The following is a 6000-nucleotide window of genomic DNA, read 5'->3' on the forward strand; positions in this document are numbered from 1 at the left end:
AATCAAAAGAAGAAATGTCTTATACAAAAAGAGTGTAAAGAAACCTTCACAAGAGCACGTTGAAAAATACAAAAAATATCGAAATAAGCTGACTTCTATTATACGGTCATCACGGAGTTTGCACTATTCTAGACAGTTTGAGAATGCTCGAGGTAACATGCCCTTGACATGGAATGTTGTTAGAGATATATTATGTAAGAAAAATAAGTCCGAACCTGCCCAAAAATTTGTCCATAGGGATAAAGAGCTTACTTCTGATAATGACATTGCAAATGAATTTAACAGCTACTTTGTGAACATTGGGCCTGACCAAGCGAAGAAAATAACTCCCGTAGAAGTTAATTACAAAGAATATTTACAAGACAGGTCCGAATCATCTATATTCCTTTTAAAAAGCCAACTGATCATCTTGAGATATTAAACATTGTTAAGTCTCTTAAAAATAGTAGGTCATCTGGGCATGATGAAATAAGTTCAGCATTGTTAAAACAAATAATTGGCTCAGTCCTTACTCCTTTACTACATATCTGTAATCTGTCCATTTTAACTGGTGTATTCCCTTCCTCTCTTAAACTAGCCAAGGTTATTCCTGTTCATAAAAGGGAAAGCATGACCGTTATAAGTAATTATAGACCAATCTCAATTTTGCCTAGTTGCTCAAAAATACTAGAAAGAATTGTTTATAACAGATTGATTGCCTTTCTTGACAAAAACCACCTTCTTAATCCCAACCAATTTGGATTTCGCAGGTCTCACTCAACGGACCTTGCATTGTTGAAATTTTATGATTATGTATCTAGTTCTCTGGCTAATCGTGAGCACGTTATTGGTGTATTTATGGACCTGAGCAAGGCATTTGACACCCTTGACCACTCAATACTGCTTTATAAACTCCAACATTATGGAGTAAGGGGCGTTGCCCTAAATTGGTTTACTAGTTATCTTTCAAATAGAAGACAATACACATGCTATAACTATTCTAATTCTGGTATATCAGTTATGAGGTGCGGTGTACCGCAAGGTTCTATATTGGGTCCATTATTATTTCTGATTTATATAAATGATATTTGTTTGGTATCAAACACATTGAATTATATATTATTTGCTGATGACACAAGTGTTTTCCTATCACACTGTGATATTGATATCTTAGAAAACACCATTAATGTCGAACTTCCGAAACTATCTAATTGGTTTAGAAGTAGTATGTTATCACTGAATGTTAAAAAGACTAATTATGTACACTTTAAAGGCAGGAAGTCCTGTCCTGACCATGATTTAAGATTGAAACTTGACAATGCTTTGCTTGAAAGACAGACATCTACGAGGTTCCTTGGGGTCTATATCAATGATCAACTTAACTGGAATGATCACATGAAACACATCAGTAAACCAATTTCTCGAAATATAGGTATACTGTATAAAGTTAAGTACCTTGTACCTTATAAAATACTTTACATGTTGTACAATACTCTTATTCTACCTTATGTGTCATATTGCAATATTCTATGGGCAACATCAACGAGTGTCACAAACCCAATCCTTTTGTTGCAAAAGAAAGCAATTCGCATTTGTGCTGGAGTTGGTTACCGTGATCATACACGCCCTCTCTTTATAAAGCTGCAATGTCTTACTGTTGATGATGTCCATTTTCTTCAAACTTCCCTTTTTATGTATCGGTTTAATGCCAAAATGTTACCTACCTGCTTTTCCAATATGTTTCGACAAAATAGTGCTATCCATACCTACCACACAAGACAAGCATCTAATATGCATTTATGTAACCCTCGCACACTGTTGGCTCACAAATCTATCAGACATTATGGACCTGATGTTTGGAATTCGATACCTACCAGTACTAGGAATATATTATCAGTGCATTCCTTCAAAAGTGCGGTAAAATGCATACTTGTCTCTAAGATGTAATTTTGTTGTACTGTACATTTTAAACTTAAATATTGATATAATTTCAATTATTATTACGCCTCACACACTCCTTGTAAATATTTGTAAATAGTTGTGGAACATAATAATTTGTTATTTGGTTTTCTTTGTTTGTTTGTTAGTTTTTGTCTCACCTGCATAGCAGAGTGAGACTATAGGCGCCGCTTTTCCGACGGCGGCGGCGGCGGCGGCGGCGACGGCGACGGCGGCGGCGACGGCGGCGGCGGCGTCAACACCAAATCTTAACCTGAGGTTAAGTTTTTGAAATGACAGCATAACTTAGAAAGTATATGGACCTAGTTCATGAAACTTGGCCATAAGGTTAATCAAGTATTACTGAACATCCTGCCTGAGTTTCATGTCACATGACCAAGGTCAAAGGTCATTTAGGGTCAATGAACTTAGACCATGTTGGGGGAATCAACATCAAAATCTTAACCTAAGGTTAAGTTTTTGAAATGTCATCATAACTTAGAAAATATATGGACCTAGTTCATGAAACTTATACATAAGGTTAATCAAGTATCACTGAACATCCTGCATGAGTTTCACATCACATGACCAAGGTCAAAGGTCATTTAGGGTCAATGAACTTTGGCCGAATTGGGGGTATCTGTTGAATTACCATCATAACTTTGAAAGTTTATAGATCTGATTCATGAAACTTGGACATAATAGTAATCAAGTATTACTGAACATCCTGTGCAAGTTTCAGGTCACATGATCAAGGTCAAAGGTCATTTAGGGTCAATGAACTTTGGCCAAATTGGGGTATTTGTTGAATTACAGCCATAAATTTGAAAGTGTGTTGGTCTAGTTCATAAAACTTGGACATAATAGTAATCAAGTATCACTGAACATCCTGTGCGAGTTTCAGGTCACATGATCAAGGTCAAACAGGCGCGTAGCCAGGGGGGGGCAGTGGGGGCGGTCGCCCCCCCCAAAACGTCCCAAAAAAGAAAAAAAGGAAGGGGAAAAAGAGAGGAGAAAAGGAAAGCGAAGGGAGGAAGGGGAAGAAAGGTAGCTTTGTGGGTTTTTCTTTTCATTCTTTATTTTTCTCTCAAAAGAATTAGTACCTTAACGAAACTCCTTCACTCTCGCTCTAAATTTATATATATATGAATTTTGCTTCGCGCTTCGCGCGGTCAAATGACAATATTGCAGTTCTCCTTTCCCTCACCCTTTCTTTAACCCTGTCTTTCCACCTCGGTTATAGGACTAGTGTGTTCCTTGCTACTTAAAGTTAAAATGTATACATTAGGGCATGGAATTAGAGTAAGATTAGGCCGAATTATATGAAGTTGTCTTTTTTTTCTTCAAATTGATCACGCAACATTCCGCACTTCTAGTCGGGTCGGCTCCGGGCGGGTAAAATCTTTATATCAAATGTTGCCGTCACCCCCATATAGGCAACTTCTCCCGCTTTAGCTTGTTAATAAACATTCATAATTTTGGGGTAAACAGGTTCCTAATTGAAAAAGAGGAAGGTATAAAATTCGTGTCGTATTAAATAAAAAAGTACAATATTTTTATCAAATTCGATGAAACTTCATGTCATTTCCCTGCACATTTCATCTCCTGTCTTGTTTTGCGCCCTCAGTTTGAAATTTTGAAAGACACTTAAGTTTCTTAATTGTTCAAATGCGAGCGCTTCAGGATGAGTCAAAGAAATTATTATTTTTATAATATAATTTCAATAAATCACAGAAGCTTCAACTTTTTGCGCTCTATTTTCCTTGTAATGAAGTTCAATAATCTTAGAAAATCAATAGAGCCGATGGGGGTATTGGAGATATCTGCATTTGACGTAACGTCCGCCCTTAGAAATTTCAGAGTTTCATTGCTCTGCGCGTGGAGGAATGTCTTCCTCCCGGCACCCTTCTTCTTCTCTGTTTTGCGAGTTAAAAATATGCACTGTCGCTAAATTGTTTGTAATCAAACTTTCCACGGGAATTCAATATACATGATATAACTAACTTGATACCCTTTTCCCGGGACCCTTTTCTTAAAAAACAATTGATAAAACGCTTTAGCTTCCGCGCTTCGCGCGGGGTAATTGTTATTTTAATTTCCTCCATTTATCCCTTTTAGTGCGTTCGAACATATCACAATCACTTTTGAAATCAATGTTCAAAATCAGAATATAGTCAACTGAATTGGAGCTGACGACAAGAGAGACGGCTCCTTTTCATTTTAATTTATGAAACACCGAAAGCTCCGCGCCTCGCGCGGGAGGGGAAAACTCCCCCTCCCTGCACCCACCCCCTAGGGAGCGCGCTTCGCGCACTCTGTAAGTGTTGGCACGCTTCGCGTGCATTTACCGCCCCCTCCAAAATGAAATCCTGGCTACGCGGTTGAGGTCAAAGGTCATGTAAGGTCAAAGAACTTTGGCCATGTTGGGGGTATTTGTTGAATTGCCATCATATCTCTATAAGTGTATTGGTCTAGTTCATAAAACGTGGAAATAAGAGTAACCAAGTATCACTGAACATCTTGTGCGAGTTATAGTAGTTTTCAAAATCAGCACTGCTGCTATATTGAATCGCGTGATGCAGGTGAGACGGCCAGAGGCATTCCACTTGTTTCTTTTTTTCTTTCCCCTCTTTGTGTAATCGTTAGTTTTGACTTTTCAGTATTGTTTTTATATTCATGTATGTATTTCATATATCCAAAGGTCTGACAACAGCTCAAGCATCTGCTTATTTTGTCATACCACTGCGTGTCTGCAACCTTGTTATAATCAGTTATGTTAATGTTATGTTAATCATCATAATTATACATTAGTATTATGTAAAATTTAATGTAATCAATTTTGTGATGGTCACACTATGTACATTGTCATGACATGCAGAAATAAGTAAATAAATAAATAATAAAAAAAAACAGGGGTTCTTGGAACGGGTCACCTGCGTTTGAGTGCGTATGCATCCCTATGGAAAGTGCATGCAGCTTAGTCTTGAGGACTCCATGATGATGGTTTTTTTATAAATATTTTGACATATATTTCTTCATCATGGAGTCTTGAATCCCCGTCCATATACATTGTATAAGAGACACATGTACACAAAGATGGATTTCCATAGGAAATCCATAGTTAGAGGGTGAACAATTTATAGATAAAAATTATTATTTCACAAATACTAAAATTTAATACCTGATTATAAATAATTATTAATAATCAGTATATACTATTAATTATTTATAATCAGGTATTAAATTTTAGTATTTGTGAAATAATAATTTTTATCTATAAATTGTTCTTCAAAACGGCATCGCTAGTCAGAAGTACGTCATCACGAAGCGGTTCAAGGGTCAGGTCTATTGTCTTTGCTTTGTTGACAAACGGATCGAGGGATCTACGGGAGATCGGGTCTGGTAAGAAACGTCTCATTTTTACCATGTATAGTGAAATAATTGTTATCCCTTTATACGCATTAGGCGCCTGAAGGTTCATAGATAAATAAAATTCTACAATACAAACCGATTTCACCCTCTAACTATGGATTTCCTAGAGAAATCCATCTTTGTGTACATGTGTCTCTTATAGATATATGGACGGGGATTCAAGACTCCATGATGAAGAAATATACGTCAAAATATTTTAAAAAAACATCACCATGGAGTCCTCAAGACTACATGCAGCTAGCCTGGCGGCACAGGCGCCAGGTGCGCTAGCGCAGAGGCGATGGTCGGACAGCGCTCTGCGGCCGCTTTTCACCAAAATTGCGGCTCATTGTAGCAGATCAATGCGGCTGGAACAGCGTAACGGAATATATACGAAGCTTTGGAGCGGATTTCTTTCTTCTTTTTTTCTCGATAAGAAGAAAATGCTATGCTTTGGAGCGGCTTTCTTTGTTCTTTTTCTCAATAAGACAAAAATACTATGCCTTGGAACGGAAATTTGAGTGTAAAAATGGGGGTCCCCTCCGCGGCACATACCCACTATGCATCATATACTGAGTGCCCCCCCCCCCCAGATGAAATGCTGATAACACACGTGTATTTTAACCTCTTTGGCATGTTTGGAGACAGTACAGTAACTTTTTGGAATTAATG

The sequence above is a fragment of the Lytechinus pictus genome, chromosome 15 (assembly GCF_037042905.1).
Source record: "Lytechinus pictus isolate F3 Inbred chromosome 15, Lp3.0, whole genome shotgun sequence".
In the NCBI taxonomy this organism is placed as follows: domain Eukaryota; kingdom Metazoa; phylum Echinodermata; class Echinoidea; order Temnopleuroida; family Toxopneustidae; genus Lytechinus; species Lytechinus pictus.